Source organism: Arvicola amphibius, chromosome 6, assembly GCF_903992535.2.
Source record: "Arvicola amphibius chromosome 6, mArvAmp1.2, whole genome shotgun sequence".
Lineage (NCBI taxonomy): Eukaryota > Metazoa > Chordata > Mammalia > Rodentia > Cricetidae > Arvicola > Arvicola amphibius.
The window spans coordinates 87,755,124-87,774,777 of record NC_052052.2 but is presented as its reverse complement, the minus strand read 5'-3'; the positions used below and the strand labels follow the sequence as shown (position 1 = coordinate 87,774,777).

The following is a 19,654-nucleotide window of genomic DNA, read 5'->3' as shown; positions in this document are numbered from 1 at the left end:
CTAACAGATATCTATTGAATATTTTACCCAAACACAAAAGAAAATACCTTCTTAACATCTCACACAACTTTCTCCAAAACTGACCACATACTTTGTCACAAAGCAAATCTCAACAGATACAAGAAAAACGGAATACCCCCATTGTATTCTATCAGACCATCATGGGACTAATACTGGATATCAACAACAACAGAAACAATAGAAAGACTAATTAACTCATGGAAACTGAACAACTCTACTGAAAGACAACTGGGTCAAGGCAGAAATAAATTTAAGACTTCCTAGAATTCAATGATAATGAATGCACAAGATACCCAATTTCATTATTGGACACAATGAAAGTGGTGCTCAGAGGAAAATTCATAGCACTGAGTGTGCACATAAAGGAATTGGAGAGAACTCATACTAGCAACTTAATAGCACACTGAAAGCTCTAGAACAAGAAGAAACACACACAAGAGGAATAGACAGCAAGAAATAAACTGAGGGCTGAAATCAATAAAAGAGAAACAAAGAGAATAATACAAAGAATCAAGGAAACAGAGTTGGAAATCAACTAGACAAAATAACTAAAAGGTAAAGAGAGAATATCCAAATTAACAACAATCAGAAATAAAATGGGGGATATAACAACAGACACCACACCAAGGAAATCCAAAGAATCATTAGGTCATATTTTTTAAAATCTGTATTCCAAATAATTGGAAAATCTAAAAAAATGGACAATTTTCTCAATAGATACCACTTACCAAAGTAATATCGTGATCAGATAAATAATTTAAATAGTCATATAGTCCCAAAGGAAACAGAAGTAGTCATAAAAAGTCTCCCAACCAAAAAAGCCCAGTACCAGACAGTATCAGCACAGAATTCTAACAGACTTTCAAAGAAAGCTAATGCCAATACTCCTCAAATTATTCCACAAAAGAGAAAGAGAAGGAACATTGCCAAATTCATTTTATGAGGCCACAGCACCCTGAAATCCAGACCACAGAAAGACTCAACAACAACAAAAAAGAATTACAGACCATTTTCCCTCATGAACATTGATGCAAAAATAAACAATAAAATACTAGCAAACTGAATCCAAGAAAACATTGAAAAGATCATCCATCATAATCATGCAGCCTTTATCCTAGAGATGCAGGGATGGTTCAACATATGAAATTCTGTCAATGAAATCCACCATATAAACAAAGTAAAAAAGAAAAAGAAAACCACATGATCATCTCATCAGATGCTGAAAATGCCTTCAACAAAATGCAACACCCCTTCATGATAAAAGTTTTAGAGAAATCAGCAATACAAAGAACATACTTAAATATAAAAAATACAACTTATAGTAGCCTATGCCCAACATCAACATAAATGCCGAGAAACTCAAAGCAATTCCACTAAAACCAGGGATAAGACAGGGCTGTCCTTCCCCTCTCTCTCTCTCTCTCTCTCTCTCTCTCTCTCTCTCTCTCTCTCTCTCTCTCTCTTTACTATAGTACTTGAAGTTCTAACTAGAGCAAGAAGTCAACTTAAAGGAGATCAAGGGGATACAAACTGCAAAGAAACCAGTCAAAGTATCACTATTTGCAGATGATATGACAGCTGCCTATGGAAGAACAGGACCAGGTACAAAACTCATCTTTCTGTTTTCATTAGAATCCATCTAGATTTATACATGAAATTAGTTAGTAGTTTTTTTTTTTTTTTAAAAAGCACTACTTAATAACTAACTGATGTTTTTAAAACAAAACAAAAACCAGGGTGCAGGTCAAATGAAACCTATTTATAAACCAAATCTGGTTCCAGGTGGCATACCTGAGAACCTCTGCCTTACATGTTTTGTTGGCTTCTTAAGTCCATTCCTCCCTTGCATGTCACCTGACCTGGCTCTAGTAGAGACAACTGCCCATTTGACCTAGGAAGTAGGCAGTGTTAGCGTTAGGAGTCAGGATGGAGTTTGCATTTCAGGACCAGGGAGTGCTACTTGCCATGGACTGGTGTGGTAGATCCAGAGGAGTCACAAACTCTCAGGAGCATGACTGAGGAAGTGTACTCTTTTAGATTTAGATCTGAAGTCTAAATAGTTCTACTTTGCCAGCTATTACCCAATGGAGACTGAATCTTAAACAGATAAAGGTTTTATGTAAGTCTCCAGCATAAGCTCAGCATGTCTCAGGATCACCACAACCAGATTCCTAACACTGTCCTTACAATGTAATGGGTGCCCCAAATTTCTCGCCTCTTTCATGTACATGTGAAGGGAACACAGATGGATTAGAGAAGTTGTAACTATCACTCAGCTCATTCTACCCTGAAAACCATTAACATTTCCCAGAAACCTGAAAACATTTTTGAAAGCAATTTTATGAAAATTTTTACAAAAAGGTGAATTTGTTCTAAACCTTCAAGTTACAGGCACAATAGTTCAGAGACTGATGACATTAACTCCAGTACATCACACTGCTCCTTAGTACCTTACTATCCTCATTCGCAATGGGCATATGACATACTTGATACAGCATAAGTGCTAATGGCAGAAAATACTCTGACCAGGGAGGTGGTAAAAGCAAAGCACTGCATTCTGGTTCACCAGTGCTGAGAACATGCAATATTAACACTAATTTTGGAAAGTCTGTAGCTAGGGGCTGCACCAGTCACAAATATGTGTGGGGAGAAAAGCTCATACAAAAGGAAGACAGGTGCTAAAGCTGGGAAACAAACACAGATCTGTCATTAGAAAAGTAAGTGATTTCCCATTTTAACTAACCAAAATGCACAGCATGACTTAGAATGCTGCTTCAAATTTCAATTTAATACTGGAGAACGGTATGCCAACAACTTCCTTATACACATGACTCTGACTACTGAAATGATCCTGCAGGACTGGGGCTGTGTTACTGCATATGTAGGAGGTTATTAAATGCTTTATAATGATTATGTTAAAGGTCATATTTCTCATACACATAACCTCACTTACTATTATGCATTAGACATGTACATGAGCAGACAATGGTCTTCTTCCATTAAATGCAAACTGGCTGAAATTACTGCTGAAGTTGCCAGGCTGTAAGAGAAAAGAGATCAAATTAATGAGGATGAGGTTGTATAATCAGTTTATGATACAAATTGTGCTAGGGTCACGGCTCATATCATCAACTCCCACATATCCAAGTACACTTTAAAATGTGACTCCTCTCCTTTTCTAACACAAACTCTAAGTCAAGTTGTTTCTTACTTCTCTTCCATTCCAATTTGATCATGACACCTGTAGCAGAAACATCTGAACGCTGACTCTCTACTTACAGAGGGACAGAGACTCACCTCCTTGGCAGGGCATTTCTGGCTCTCCTAAGTTTGGCCAATACTTCAAATCCAGGAGTTTTCTATCTTAGCTAATATCAAAACTAGTAGGGGAACTTTAAAAGATAAACAGCTTGATAACCCATGCCTCAGAAACAGTTCTGAGGTAAGATTCTGAGACTTGCAGCTTTAAGAAATCTGGATGGCACTTCTGAATTGCCAAGACTGAAGCACTTAACTAATTTTCCCACCTATTATTGCCACACCAGTCCATGGCAAGTAGCACTCCCCGGTCCTGAAATGCTAACTCCATCCTGACTCCTAACGCTAACACTGCCTGCTTCCTAGGTCAAATGGGCAGTTGTCTCTACTAGAGCCAGGTCAAGTGACAAACAAGGGAGGAATGGACTTAAGAAGCCAACAAAACATGTAAGGCAGAGGTTCTCAGGTATGCCACCTGGAACCAGATTTGTTCCATAAATATGTTTCATTTGACCTGCACCCTGGTTTTTGTTTTGTTTGTTTTAAAAACATCAGTTAGTTATTAAGTAGTGTTTTTATAAAACTACTAACTAATTTCATGTATAAATCTAGATGGATTCTAATGAAAACAGAAAGATGAGTTTTGTACCTGGTCCTGTTCTACCATAGGCAGCTGTCATATCATCTGCAAATAATGATACTTTGACTGGTTTCTTTGCAGTTTGTATCCCCTTGATCTCCTTTCAGTTGACAGTGGTGGCAGCTTGCTTGCTTCTAGCCCTCTACTCAGGCGGACTATCCCCTAGACTACCATTTCTTCCCTAACTCTAGTTACAGCTCCTCCATTCTTCTGAAACCCAGTGAACCTCCAGCACTATCTTTAGAAACATGGCAATCACAATGGGGTTACCATTCTGAGCATCCTAAACACACTAATTTCCTCTGTAAAAAATTTTATGGCAATGACACTTTTACTGGGGATGCTTCTTTAACACCTTGAACCCTGCATTTCAGGCCCCTAGGGGAAGGTAAACTTTCTCTAGCATCTCTTATTCACACTTCCTAGCCTCTAGCTTTAACAGTATTAAGCATAAATCAGTGCAACACTTAATGATCACTGAATAAATTATATTCTCTTAAATTTATGGAGAGATTTTTCTTAGTCTGACAAGCTAGGCTGTCACCTTTCAGGGCTGTGTATGCACACAGTGACATGTTGTTCACTAGAAGCATCATTATGTCCATATAGAAATGATAATCAGGGCTGGAGAGATGGCTCAGTGGTTAAGAGCATTGCCTGCTCTTCCAAAGGTCCTGAGTTCAATTCCCGGCAACCACATGGTGGCTCACAACCATCTGTAATGAGGTCTGGTGCCCTCTTCTGGCCTGCAGACATACACACAATATTGTATATGTAATAAATAAATAAATATTAAGAAAAAGAAATGATAATCACTTGTTCACAAAACCTGACGTGGTATCAAATATCTATTAATGTGTTTTCCCTATAGATAGAATGATTTCCATGTTTATATATTCCCCATGCATATGTATTATGCTATGTGTGGATGAGCAGAAAGGATAGTAAAACAGCTCTTCATCTCTCTACATCTGCTTCAAACGGCCCTCTCAAGCAAACGGACACATCTGTGCCCATCCTAATCCACCATGGGGAGGACCAACCAGAGTGCTTCTCCCTCAGTGTAAAGAAGTGATACTTTAATACATGTGCTTAACATGTCCTCATATGTGGTGACCCCCAATCATAAAGTTATTTCATTGCTACTTTACATCTGTAATTTTATTACTCCTATGAATCATAATGTAAGTATCTGATATGCAGAATATCTGATATGCCATCCCTATCAAAGGGTCATGCAACCCCCAAAAGGTCGTGCCATAAGTTGAGAACCAGTGGTTTAGTGTCAAGAGCTTATAGGCCAATGTCTATGACACAGTCCCCAAAGCCAAGTTGCATTGGAAGAAGAGTAGCCAGTAGCATGACTCCCAGAGCTCCAGCTTAGCCCATAAAGTTCACGACGCATCTCTAGAGCCTTCTAGACACAGAGGTACAGCTTCTCCACAAAACAGCATAATACATGGCAGCTGCCTGGAGTTGAAGCAGCACTGGTGCTTTTGGGTTAAACAGTCCTGGGAGTGCTGGCTGAGAGAAAACCCACTATTTGTAACATTGCTTTTGTGGGAAAATGTTTTCTGTATTCCAAACAACAGGTCAGACATGAACTTCTGCAATAAAGATTATTTCTGAGATTGGGACTGACTGTTTCTTGTTAATTGCACTATGTTCAGTATTTTCCTAGGCTAAGACAGCAACCAGAAGAGTATAACAAGAATAACTAGCTGCCATGAACACGGGTCAAAAGTATCCATGAGAATGAATGCCAGAGAGCAAGATGGGAAGAAATCCAGTACATTCTTAGTTTGCTAAATGAGTATTAATGAACACTATTAAAGTCTATGCTATATGGGAAACAAAAATTAGGAAGGATTTTGATTTGTAACCTTAACCTAGGAAGGGAGATAGCAGATATAAACTTCACACACACACACACACACACACACACACACACACACACACACACACAAAGCTATATGGTTAAAGCATAGGAATACAAACAAACATTATAGGCAGCAGAGAGAGAGAAAGAAGAGCCAGTACTTCCAGGTGGAAGCTGAAACTTCATAAAGGTTTTACCTGGTATGGCAGCTTGAATACTGGCCCTCTCCCCAAGGTTCATGTATTTGAATAGTAGGACCCTAGTTGGTGCCACTGTTTGGAGAGATCTAGGAGGTGTGGCCTTGCTGAAGGATGTATGCCACCAGAAACAGGCTCTGAGGTGTCAAAGCCTCACTATTCTCAGTGTGTTCTCCATCTCTCCGCCCCCTACCTTCTCTTGATGGAGGAGAGTTATCTGTCTATGTTTCTTTCATTGGTTAATTAATAAAGAAAACTGCCTTGGCCCTTTAAGAGACAGAAAATTAGGTAGGTGGAGTAGACAGAACAGAATTGTGGGAACAAGGAAGTAGAGTGGGGGAGACGCTTCAGGCAGTCGCCATAGTGAGTCTCCATGCTTCTCCTCTCCGAGATGGACACAGGTTAAGATCTCTCCTGGTAAGCCACACCTCGTGGTGCTACATAGATTACTAAATATGGGTTAAAGGAAGATGTGAGAATTAACCAATAAGAGGCTACAGATAATGGGCCAGGCAGTATTGTAATTATTTCGGGTGTAAAGTTAGCTGGCGGCCGGGTGGCGGGACACAGCCCCGCCGCTTCACACTACATTCTCTCTCTGCTCTTTCTCTCTCTGCTTTATGCTTGTGGTTCAAGGTGTGAACTCATAGCTTCCTGCTCCAGCTTCCACACCTGCATACTGCTTCCACCTTGCTGTATAGACTCTGACCCCCTGGGACTATAAGTCAAGCTGTTTCTTGCACAAGCTGTCTTCATTATGATGTTTTATCACAAAACAAAATTAATACGCATGGGATTTAAGACATAGAGGAAGCAGCAAGCTTGGTTTAGCCGAAACCACCACAGGCATCAGAAGATCACAGATATTATGTATTAAAAACAGCACCATGGATTTAAGAAGTTATTGACCTACCAAGAGAGGTTTCACATACAAGAGAAGTAAAAGGTACTCAGAAATTTGAAAGTCACAAAATGGAAAATGTGTCAGTCATTTTTGCTCTTAAGTCTGTCTTGAGCTATAGCTAAGACTTACATGAAGTAAGCTGACTTAGCCAAGTGTCTTCTAACTTCCAAAACATTCATATTGGATGATGCATGACATTCATCTTTATCTGAAAACAAATGTAATGGAAGCATTAAAACAGAAAGAATTGATAAGTACCTTACAGAAACTAATTAGATAGTTGCACCCGAAAAGTAATAAAAATTATATGAAGCACTATAAAATTGACATTTGTCATACTATGAGTCATTTAAGAACCTAAAATAAAACCCTAAAACCTGCTCAGAGAGTTTGAAAAGTGAGATATATAATATTGCTCTTCATTTATTTCACTTCAGAATAATAAAACTTAGAGAAAATGTTTATTAATATTGAAGCACGCTTTAAAGAGAAACACCGGAGCTCTAGTCACTGTCCTGGTGAACACAGGGCTGACTAAGAGGAAGTTCCATTTTCAAGAATCTCACAAACCTCCAGACAGACAGGCAGGAAAGAGTCTACTAGGTAGGTCAGTCAGCGCTACAAATAATACAAGGCTTCTGGGACTTTAATTTCTACAAGAAAATGAGGGAAGGCTCTGCGTTCTGGGAAGAAGATACAGGTGGGCAACAGGAGGCTTACAGGCAGTTAATGCAGTAGGGGTGGATGTAGGTTGAGGTTATAGTTAAGGAGTTAAATACTAGAATTAGCACATGGGGCTTCAATTTATACCTACAATAAGTCACAAAAGTTTTCAGCTAAAAATCATACTCAATTTTATATTTTAAAAGCATAGCTATCGGGCTGGATCACAGCACTCAAGTAAAAAGCTGGACACAGGTGTAAAGTTGGCCTACAACTGCAGCACAATGGCAGACAAAGACAGCTCTGGCACTGCAGTCAAGAGGACTTCCTGGGCTCATGACTCCAGTACAGTGGCTACAGTACCTCCAGATTCAGTAAGAGACCCTGGCTTAAAGAACATGGGAGAGAATGATAGAGTACAAAACCTAATGTCTTCCCTTGGCCTTCACACATGTGCTACAGGCACTCACACACACCCCTACATGATATGCACACATAAACACATGATCTCTAAATGAACGTGGTTATTTATATACTAGCGTATGGACGAGATACTATGAGAGGACTCCATGGGAAAGAAATCTCTTTTGTTACTATAGTAACCAAGATGAGAAGAAACTGGCACAACTGCAACAGAAGTAAAATATTTTTAAAAACTCACTGATGATGATGTCCTTCAGAGTGGGAGCTAGATTAATGACCCCATCAATCACCCCAGCCTGACAACTAGAGCCATTATCAACATTGTCACACAGTGATAAACACAGGTGATCTGGACTGTAATAGACTATCTTTCTAGTCAGAGGCATTTACTCTAGCCTTAAGAATTCTATTCTAGAACATCAGAGCACAATCTGTGACCAACAGACACAGCGCACTCATCTGTCTAAAAGGTCAACTTCAGAATGGTCTCTATGAATGTTTGCACTGCTGTGAGCTGGAGTCTGCTCATCTCGTAAATGGTTTATTTATGTAAGGATGGAATCCCACACAAGACTGCTATCTACCAATGAAAGAAAGGCAAAAAGGGTGTGGGGCTGCCCTGTTCTGTCTCTTCAGGGAATAAAGTAGACTGAGATAAACTCAATGATCACTTGAGATCCTAGAAATTTCAGGAAGATGGTGGAAGAAAATAAGTTTCTAAAAATTGGGAGATTTAGAAGAAAGAAATGCAATTAACAAACTATACTATTTATGATTATCACTTAAAATCTTTTCTTAGGGCTGATATTCAAATTTAAAAATTACTAAGGTATATTTTAAAGTTATTTTTGACTATTTTGATTAGCAGGTTGTTATTCAGGAAAAAAGTGTAAGTGTGTGTGTATAAAACAACAATTAATTTAAAAGAGGCTATGACTCTGAAAAAGAGCAAAGAGAGGTAGATGGATAGGTTTGGAGAAAGGAAAGGTAAGGGAAAAAGATAATTATATTATACTCTCAAAAAATAAAATAATTAAAAAATATATAGTTCTCTTAAGAGATAATATTTTAAACAGCTGCTCAGGGTCTAGCAAATGTTACTCTCAGAATAACTTCTCTATGTCATTAATGGTAGTGAATTAAAAGATGCATGGCTGACCAATGTGCTGAGAAAAGTGACAACTGATGTTCAGCCCCAAACAGGACTAAGACTCAGGGGATATCTAGGAAGAAGGGGAAGAAAGAATGTAAGAGCTGAAAGATGGTGAGAAGGGCTGAGGGATGCTATCTTGTAGGCAAAACACAGTCAATGTAAACATGACATCATAGCAGCTTCAGCTGATTGCAATAGGCCTGCACAAGACTAGGCCTTAATACTCAATTGTGGACACAGGAAAGGTTCATGGAGCCCTACCCTACCTGATAAAGCACTGCTTACTGATGGGTTCTGGAAGAAGGGTCCCATTATCCTCAGTTGTCTACTCATTAGTGGGCTTACCCTGCTTCAGTGGACAGCTCAACTCCACCCATTATGACGGCTATTCTTGGTGGCCAACTTGACTACATCTAGAAATTATCTAAAAGCCAAATGTTGGGCACACCTGTGAGGATTATTTTTTTTTCTTAATTAAATCACTTGAAGTGGGATAACCCATTTCTAATCCAGATCTTTGAAGTGAGATGATACACCTTTAATCCAGATCTTTTGCGATGGGAAAATCTACCTTTAATCTGGGCCATACCTTCTGCTGATAGCCTATATAATGGCATAGAAGAAGGACAATTTTTCTCTCTTTACAAGGTTGTTCTCTCTCTTGCTAAAATGCCCATCCCTTTAATGGTGTTAGAGTTTACTTCTTTAGGATTCTGGCAGATACCAAAGACCAGCTGAGACATTGAGGCTTGCAGACTGAACAACTTCTGTATTCTTAGACCTCCCATCAGTAGATAGCCTGTAGGACTAGCTGGACCACAGCCTGTAAGCCATTCAAATAAATAAATCTTTGTGTGTGTGTGCATTCTGTAAGTTCTGTTCCTCTAAGGAATCCTGACTAATACACCCATGATAACACTACTAACCCCAGTTAAACTCAGTGAGTCACAAAACAAAACAAAACAACAAAAAAATCTTGAATGGCAGAAAGGGACTTGTAGAGAGGGGTGAAGAACTTAAAGGGATCTAGAGATGCTGAGGGATATAATCATAGTATACTATATACATCTATGAACTCTGTCAAAGAACAAATTTAGTAAGTTATGTAAGAACAAACAAATAAAAATCCCCAAAGGACCTGACAGTAACCAGCACTAACAAATTCTTTAGGAATGGCTGTGAACTTGTGATGAAGTGCCTGCTGGATTCCAGCCACAGCCACAGTAAGATACACCTGCTCCCTCATACCCATGATGAACATACAAGAAGGGAAGAGCACAGTGCACTGACAGCAGCCATGAAGTGTCTGTAAGATACCTTGGTGGCACAGTGTAAGACAAAAATTTTATCAATTAGGTTTCCTTTACTGCACATGGAAAATTGATTTCAGACACAGCTATTTACAAATGTTTGTGTTTTCTACACAAAGTGAGTTTACTGATGACAGAGAAAAAGCTAGTACTTATAAAAGTTTTAAGTAAGTAATCTTTTAAAAGTAAGATTTTTCTTTTACTTTTTAATCTTAAGGTCACAAAAGGAATTTAAAGGAAAAAACATATAGAAACAGTAAAACAAAACAAAACAAAAAAACCTATCTCTCTACTGTCTCCTACCATCTCAACCTGCCCCTCTGTTGCCGTGGAGATAACTTTTCACATGCTGGGTTAATGCTACCATTGAGAGCAACATGACAAGCTTCAGTGACACTGTGTATATATGCAAACATGTGCAGTGTGTGTGAGACACTTCGAAACCTGCTCTGCATGAGATTTTTAATAAGCATTTCTAAAGAAGAGAGAAAAGAAATTAGAAGGATAGAGTGGGTGTGTCCAAGCTTGAATGCAGGAAATCTGGGCTATAAAAAAAAAAAGCACACTATGATTACTTTCAAATCCCCTAAAATTAGCCAACAAACCCTTTAATCATGGAATACCAACTGACATCTTGAAAGACTCCAGATCATTACAAAACAGTGTGGGAAGTTAAATGGTTCATATCTCACTGGCAGCAACACATGCAATTGGACAATGGGCATATCTAGAAGCAGGCACAGGCTATGTAAACTTGTTCCTGGCAGCAGACCTAGAAACCAAAGCAGTAGATGGTCTGAGTGTGTTAGTGCTAAGAGCCAGGTGTGGTCTCTGTGCTGCTGTCCCTGTGACCAAGTAATGGAAACATCCATTTGCAAAGTCTGATGCTAAAATTAAATGTACTAGGTATGTTTGCTTTCTTCAAGTAAATACAATTAAGGGTTTCAAGAGAAAAAATTAAATTTGTTTTACAAAAGCAAAAAGTACAACTAAATATTTAGTGAGATTAATACAAGAATTGCTTATTATAAAAGAATCAGAAGTGAATAAAAATCATAGGGAATTACATTTATAATGACTTCAGCTCCATATATATGCAAAAGTAGTGAATTTGGAAATACTTTTTATGCTCAAATTCAAATCAAGACGTCACTCAGCTGTGTGCAGTTGATCTTGCTAGTGAGGTTAGATGGACCATTATGTAATCATAAATTCTACTTCCCAATATTTCTTCCTAGCTTTCTGCACAATGTTAAACTGGGAAGAAGATGTGAGATGGATTTTCTATTGAACCCATGCTAAGGTAGCTAAAGGAACTATGTCATGGGCAAGAGGCTTCTCTGAATTCTATTGCAGAAAAAAAGAGCAAGTAAGTTGAAATGGAGAGAAGTCTAGCAGGGAGCAGGGCACGTATGTGCTTATAAATGGCGTCCCACTTCTTTACAACTAGACCACACTGTTTGTTAAATGTCATAGTCGCACTTCCTCTACAAATCTTTCACCACTCCTTCACCCTAGTCCAAAAGACTTTCCTCCCTCAGTCTCTCACTCTGCACACTATCATACCTGATTTACTTTAGGTTAGTTACCTTTAGACTGGACCATCTACTGAAAGGTCTAAGGAACCTTAGATGGAGGAATAAGATTTCTCATATTCTTGGGGTGACCAAACTGGGAGGCACAGTGCTCAATCAGTGTTCAGACAATGCCTGCTGGTTTACTGGTATTGCTATTCAGTGCTTTCCCAAGAAACAGTTCATCCTTGGGAGAAATTTGTGCTTTCTGTTGTGAAAACAGTGAATTTGTTCATAGCTTGGGAAACAGCCATAGGCTGTATCTGAAGTAACTGCTCACTACATCCTTGTTTCGTTTTGTTTTCTGTGGTAGAGAAAGCAGTATCCTGACTAGGCCAGCAAACTACAGATCACCTAACAACTTTGGGTGCAGAATGTTGGGATAAAATTAACTGTTTCATGGCAAAAGGATTTTGGGCAGTGTCTACCATCTGAAGCTAAGAAAGGGTGAGGGCAGCAGAAATAAAACTATACATAAATATGCACGTATGGGTCAAAAATCTACAAAAAGCACCTTGCAATGGTGATGCATGCCTTTCATCCCAGCTCTGGAGAGGCAGAAGCAGGTGGATCTCTGTGAGTTCGATGCCAGCCTGGTCTACAGAGTGAGTTCCAGGACAAGTTCTAAGGCTACAGAGAAACCATGCCTTGAAAAACAAAAACAAAAACAAAAAAAGAATCTACAAAAAGCAATTTACAGTATCATCCATTCAAAAACCCTGTTCCTGATATCTATTATGTAACCGCTTTATATTATACCATAGAACTAAAGACAAATGAGAAACATCAAGCATGCTTGTTGACTCCTAAAAGATCCAAACATAATAAATCTAAGGACTTATCCACCCATGTCCACATAAAACTGGATCACTTGTGGGTAGATTGCATTACAAACAGTTTATTACATTGTAAACAGATTATTTTGCCAAAGTGACAACAAACTGACATCATTCTAGAAATTCCTTTGCTTTCCTTTTGCTTCTGTTCCCAGGTCCTTTGGCTCCAAGATGCTAAAAGAGAAGGAAGGTCTGCTATAAGCAGTGGGAGCCAATATGCCAAGAGAGCTATGCCATAGTGAAAGCTGAGATGGGGCAGAATGGTCACAGGTGCGTGCTGTACTGAGGACACATTTAGACTTCATGGCATTAAATTTCTTCTAAAGCTTAACAGAGAAAGGCAAAGATAGAAAACATTTTCTGATGCGGCGAAGATTGGAAATAACCAAAAATAGTCCTTTTATAATTACTCAATTTTAATACAAAGGGAGATAAGGGAACTCACAGAACCAAGGGTCCAACGGAGCAGAAGGAGAGCGCGGGCGAGCGCCAAGAACGGGGCTGCCTTCCGGCCCCCAATCCTATTTAAAGGGCAATGCTACCCCGCTGGAGCAGCCACGCCCCTGAACGCAGGGATTGGGCCAGCTGCCCCAACATCTCCCCTTTTTTGTCTAAATAAGACAGATTTAGAAACCAAATATAACTATATACAATGGGAACAGATCATATAAAATTACAAAAAGTAAACAATATCAGGCGAGAAGTATATAACGAAGAATTTTTTTAATCACTCTACTTTGAGAAGTCTAAATAATCTAGAAGGTAGCTACCATTATCTAATCTTTAACCCCATCAAAGATCTGAGAAGGAGAGTAAATTTATCAAAGCAACCAGGAAGCACAAACGAGAAACTTTTAAAATGTGTAACAGAAGACAGAGACAATTGACTACCTGGGCAACCACACGAAGTCTTGATAGCAATGTTGAGGCAACCAACTTTGGCTGAGGCCTGAAAAAACCTGACATACCATTATACAATGGCAAGGAACCTTTAGTAGAACTATCCTATCCTGTCTTGGCAAGATAAGACAATTTTGTTTTATCCACTTATGGATATTTTGTACTTTAGTCAGTAATGGAGGTATTGGCTTTTTTTTGCCCCAAGGCCAGTTTTGTCAAGTAGAAGACAAACTCCCAGTGGAGCGTCTTTGGTGCTCAACGTTTTTTTGGGAGTAGAGCATTGTTGTCAGGAGTGATTGTGTCTCATAAATACAAAACTGTAAGTTAGATTAAAGGCCATGTTTTACAGTTTTTTAAAGAGGTTGAAGATTATGTTATCTATACTAAATACAACCTCTATGTGTCTAAAAAACCTGATTGTCCTAAATATAAATATGACCAACATATAATTTTTAACACTTATGTAACTGTAAGACTAATAGAATAGACAACTGTGCAAAAAAAATGAAGACAATGATTTTTAAAATGTAAACAGGGTCCTTACATAAATAATATCTGAGGTAGAAATGTACAGTGTAATATGGTAAACAATGTCATTATATAAATAATATCAGAGGTAGAGATGTACATTGTAATATAGTAAACAATGTCAATATAACAATTGTTTTAAACAGAGGTAGTATCATACTCTCATATAATGTTTAATATATCAATATACAAGAATCAACACTCATATAGTTTTTTTTTTTAAAAAAAAAAGAAAAACAATAACTCACAAAAATCAATTATTCCTTCAGATCACCAGTTAATCCCTCCCTCCCCCCCCCTTTTTTTTTTAATACATATAGATATACATATAATTTATACCCCTGAGTCCATATAAAGCCTTCCACAACCCGACCACCCTATACCAGCCACCAATTAGTGTCCCTAAGTCTGAGGGTAAACTTTGTTGGGAGGGGGGCGTCGTCATCCAAGATTGTTTCCAGCTGACATAGGGGCGACTTTTCTTTCCAGGGGTTCCTGTGAAAGCAAATGATGGTAGAATACCCAGGGTAACGTTTCGTCTAGGAAAAATGTGTTTAGTTATAGCTTTCCTTAGTTATGATAAAAGATAAAATAGATCTAAATATTGTAACTGTAATTCTTGCTTGATAACTGTTTTGTTACATGTAATTTTACTATGTTAAAGTTAAAGCCTTTCTTTTTTGTTTAAACAGAAAAAGGGGAAATGATGGAGGAGTGTTTATGTGTTACTTTCATTATTAATAAAGAAAACTGCCTTGGCCCTTTAAGAGAAAATTAGGTAGGTGGAGTAGACAGAACAGAATTGTGGGAACAAGGAAGTAGAGTTAGGGAGACGCTTCAGGCATTCGCCATAGGGAGTCTCCATGCTGCTCCTCTCCGAGATGGACGCAGGTTAAGATCTCTCCTGGTAAGCCACACCTCGTGGTGCTACCCAGATAACTAAATATGGGTTAAAGAAAGATATAAAAATTAGCCAATAAGAGGCTAAAACTATGGGCCAGGCAGTGTTTTAAAAAAATACAGTTTCCGTGTAATTATTTCGGGTGTAAAGCTAGCCGGCCCCGCCGCTTCTCACTACAATTTTCTAGCCACAGAAGTACATGTATTTATACATGGAATCAAAATGGGCTGCTGTATACTCTTTCTGTATACTAGAAAGATGGAAGGAAGTGAGTACCTGCTCTTTTGAACTGTCAAAAAATTGGGAGTGTTGCCACTTTGTATCTGGATAACTGACTGGATAACTGACTGACTGGATAACTGGCTAAAAGTGTGATGGAAAGGTCAAAATGTGCTCCTTTAAATTGAAACCCATTTCTCTAAGGTGGCTTTAGGAGGAAGAATGTCGAATCTAAAAGACAATGTGTTTGCATTCAAACATAAACATTCTGGATCAAGACAGGCTGAACTACCACTCTGACAACAAACAGTTGTTAGATACCAATTTTACAAATTAGTATGTTACTGTTCTGTTGTTTAAATCAAGGCTTCTTTCTGGAACTGCAAAGCAGGGAGCATGGCCCATCTCATGGAGAAAGCGATTGCTACTCTTGAAACAGGAGGTTGCTCGCCTACATAATCACTTGGGACAAACTTGGCCAGTACAAGCAGGCAAGAAGGTTAAAGGAGCCTGGGAACGTTTAACATCATGAAGGAATTACAGTTCAGGAAGATCAGAGGGAGCTGCACAGGAAATGTGAACAGTAACCCTTTTCTATCTTTGAGCTTCTTCCTATTGCCTGTGATAAATGGAGTCCTACTGCTTGAATATACACAAGCCAGGATCAGAGTGGACAGGAAAGAGAAGGAGGCGTTTTATCCAGACGCATGAGAGCAGAGCATAAATCTACAATGACATGATGACATGGTGCTTCTCTAGAAAACAGACATTGGCTTCTAATTCTAACTGCCACATATGCTCTGTATCACTGGCCTTATCCAAGAGAAATGAGAAGTGTGGGTGGGAAGGGAGGGATGGGATAGCTGGCAGGCTCATCACAAGTGGGGGAACATGGAACCTGAAAGCTAACCAACAAATAGGCCTCCATCCTGGCTGACAGTTAGACATCTTGTTCCCACTCAGTCTTCAGGGAGAGCATTCTTTCCATAATAAATAATAAGAGACCCAATCAGACAATTTTATTCCATCCTTTAACTACTCTATGTAAAAGTTTCTTCAATATTCTAAGCCAGAAGCTTGAAAATTCCATTGATTATAAACCATTTTAAAGAGTTGCTTAGCTAAAAAAGTTGAAACATTTCTAGCTAATTTGAGAAAGCAGATGAGACTGTGCAGGTCTTAGGTATCGTTACAAGGTCCTGGTTGGGATTTCTTGCTAATGTGTCTGCTTTTGGCAAAGAGGAAGTACTCAGTTTAAATGAACAGATGCAACTGAAAGATACTAATTAAACATAACATGCACAAACACACATATTCTTCAAATGATGGGGGCAACAAAACAAAAGGGAGAAAGGCTCCTTCCAAATGGCTATGCTTAAATATCAAATGGAACTCCACAGGTGCCTCTGAAAGAAATCTTACTTTCCCCACTGGTTTAACTTTAGGATAGATGATCTCCTATGAAAATCATGCAAACCAAACCAAACCTGAAAGTGAATATGGAGATGACAAAGCAAACCACCAAGGAGAGTCACAAGAACTATCCAGACGAATCGAGATTAAAACCAAAGGACCCTTTCACAGCACAGAGCCTTCTTCAAGGCCCACAGTTTTGTTTTGCTTTTTTCTACTAATTACTTCCATCCATACTTTTTCACACAATAAATGGCACAGTGAGACTGAAAGTAGCAAGTGAGGTAGAAATTGCAGGCTTCTCAGTTACTGTAAACAATCATCAATTTCTTTAGTGATGGCTCTCAGACATGTGATTCCAAAAACACAACCAAGCCAATGGCGCTCATGCTTTCCCCGCGTGCTGAATTGCTTCAGCACTCTTAGCAATGCATCCATGAAATGTCAACCCGGTCACAGTCTAGAGTGACTACTACTACTACTATCACTTGGTTAAAGCAGTATAACAGTTTTTTTAAGTCTGTCATTGGTTAAACATCAGAGAGGAGTTAGACATTTCTGACAGCTAGCCCACTCACTAAAAATCTTTATCATGGAATGTCAAAATTTCCTCAAACTCCCCCAAACCAGGTACTTTTATAAACACTTTTTTGTCTACCTAATACCACTCTCTCCCAACAGTTCCTAGAACAATTCTGAGATCCCTCTGCAGCAATACTTCTCTCTTTACACCAGTATGACTAAGTCCCACAACAAAGGCACCTTCAGAAACAAACATCCTTCAAACTAGCTTTATATTTTCTATAACTGTCTCTGAAATAAGGCTACCATCACAGGCACAGGCTTCTAAGCTATCATCTATTGAGGAAATGCCCAGGGTTGCATCCCTCCCCAGAATGAGGTATGCTGCCACCTCATTCCTGAATCACAGCCTTCCTGTCTCCAGCCTCTGGCTCCATACACACTGGACTCCTGGAACCTGACAAAGGCCAGTAATATACAAGTAACAAAAAACTCTCTTCTTACCAACTTTTCTTTGTTTTGTTTTTCGAGACAGGGTTTCTCTGTGTTGTTTTGGAGCCAGTCCAGGAACTAGCTCTTGTAGACCAGGCTGGCTCAAACTCACAGAGATCCACCTGCCTCTACCTCCAAAAGTGCTGGGATTAAAGGCGTGTGTCACCACTGCCCGGCCTGTTACCAATTTCTAAAAGGCATTTAAAAAAGAAAACTTTAATTAGGATATGCAATATCAAGTTTCACTATAGCATTCCAAAGAAAATATTTTATTTATTCCTTTCCCAATCCCAAATCCACACTCAACCCCTTAAGCTTCCTTACTGCTTTCATGTTACTTTATAAAAAAGCATCCTAAAATTTTAGTCTTAAGATGCAAAGTTTCCAGCATTACTAATGTAGTATTATAAAGGAAAAGGAAGATGAAGGTGGAATTGTACATCTCGAGGTTTTTTGGGTTTGTTGGTGTTTTTGTTTGTTTTTGTTAATGTTGGTGTTTTGTTTGTTGCTTCTTTTTCAAGACAGGATTTCTGTGTATAACTTTGGAGCCTATCCTGGAACTCTCTCTGTAGATCAGTTATCTCAAGGTTTCTATGCAGCTTCTAAGACTAAACTTTATGAAGACGGCTACATGTCTTGCCCTAATACATAGGGACCACCATGCAGTAGATACCAGATGCTACTTGCTACTAGTGATATCTAGAGTAGGAAAATCAAAACAGGACAAATGGTCTTATTAAATGAAGCAGCAACTGACACCATATATTTAAAACAAAACTGCTATTCCGTGTGCTCTGTGTGTGCATGTGTATACAGGTGTTACATGATTTGAAAGAATAAATGACAAAATGATCTTGGGAAGATAAAAGGGTCATGCAAGGAAACGTTGGTCTGATCTATAATTCTTTATAAAAAAGCAAAAGCATTTTATCTTTTTAAAAGGAATTACCTTATACACTTTTGGTTTCATTATTAGTCTCAGTCTCACATTTTAGCAAAATATATTTGCTTGTTGATGATCTCAGTTTCTAAAGCTCACTCTCTTTTAGCCATGCCATTCACAGTTGTTACACAATGCTCAACAATCTTCTTAGTGGCCTCCCTAGTGTTGTATTAACAATACTCGCTTGTACCAGAAAGGGTCATAACCACAATTTTATGAAGTTTTAAAACCACTGGACACATTTAATCAAGGAAGAGGAGGGTTTCAAAGTCCAGGAAACCATAAATCAAAATAGTTCTATATAAAAAGATTACCTTTTCCCTTTAAGTTGTGTACATTAATAAGCCACACACAGAAAGTCAAATAAGACTTGATTTTAAAAACAAGCCAAAAGATGTCTACTTAAAATCACTCTAACAAGCTGAATGTCCTGAAGGTTGCTGTAATGAAAACTCTCTTCTCTTAGGCTCTTCCTAACTTCTTAACTTGGCTCCATCATATTGGTACCACTTTTTAAAATTCTAACTTTCCTCCTTTCTCCAGGCCACAGCTGACTTTTCATCCCATTCCTTTTCCTTCAGATCATCTAGATCTAGGTTCATAAAGCAGGGACAAATCAGGTCACCAAATCACAAATTAAGAGCAGCCAGGAATGGGCCTTCTAGGGTTCAGACATGGACATAAGCTGGGCACAGTGCTATCTCAAGGATGATACTGGAAGAGACACCACAGAAACAAGTCCACAGATTTATGAAGTAACTGGTACTGCTTCTCATCCACTCCCATCATTCTGACAACCCAAACACATTCTAGACCTAATACTTCACTATAGAAAATATCAAATGCAAACTTTTAATTCCAAATCTTTTTCTACTTAT

The 19,654-nt window shown here is 38.6% G+C and overlaps 1 protein-coding gene across 11 annotated transcripts in view; it reads right to left on the bottom strand.

Moving 5' to 3' along the window:
* The window catches only part of Znf438 (zinc finger protein 438), a 148,830-nt gene that overhangs the window by 104,697 nt on the left and 24,479 nt on the right, over positions 1–19,654 (bottom strand). For 5 of the 11 annotated variants that reach the window (XM_038334795.1, XM_038334787.1, XM_038334796.1 and 2 more), the window contains exon 2: positions 2,975–3,061. The exons of 3 other annotated variants lie outside the window; for them this stretch is intronic. The gene's annotated coding sequence lies outside the window, so the exon portion shown is untranslated. Of the gene's footprint in view, positions 1–2,974; positions 3,062–7,028; positions 7,108–19,654 lie in introns of all 11 variants that reach the window. 3 more of the 11 variants (XM_038334798.1, XM_038334788.1, XM_038334789.1) reach the window with 1 other exon arrangement.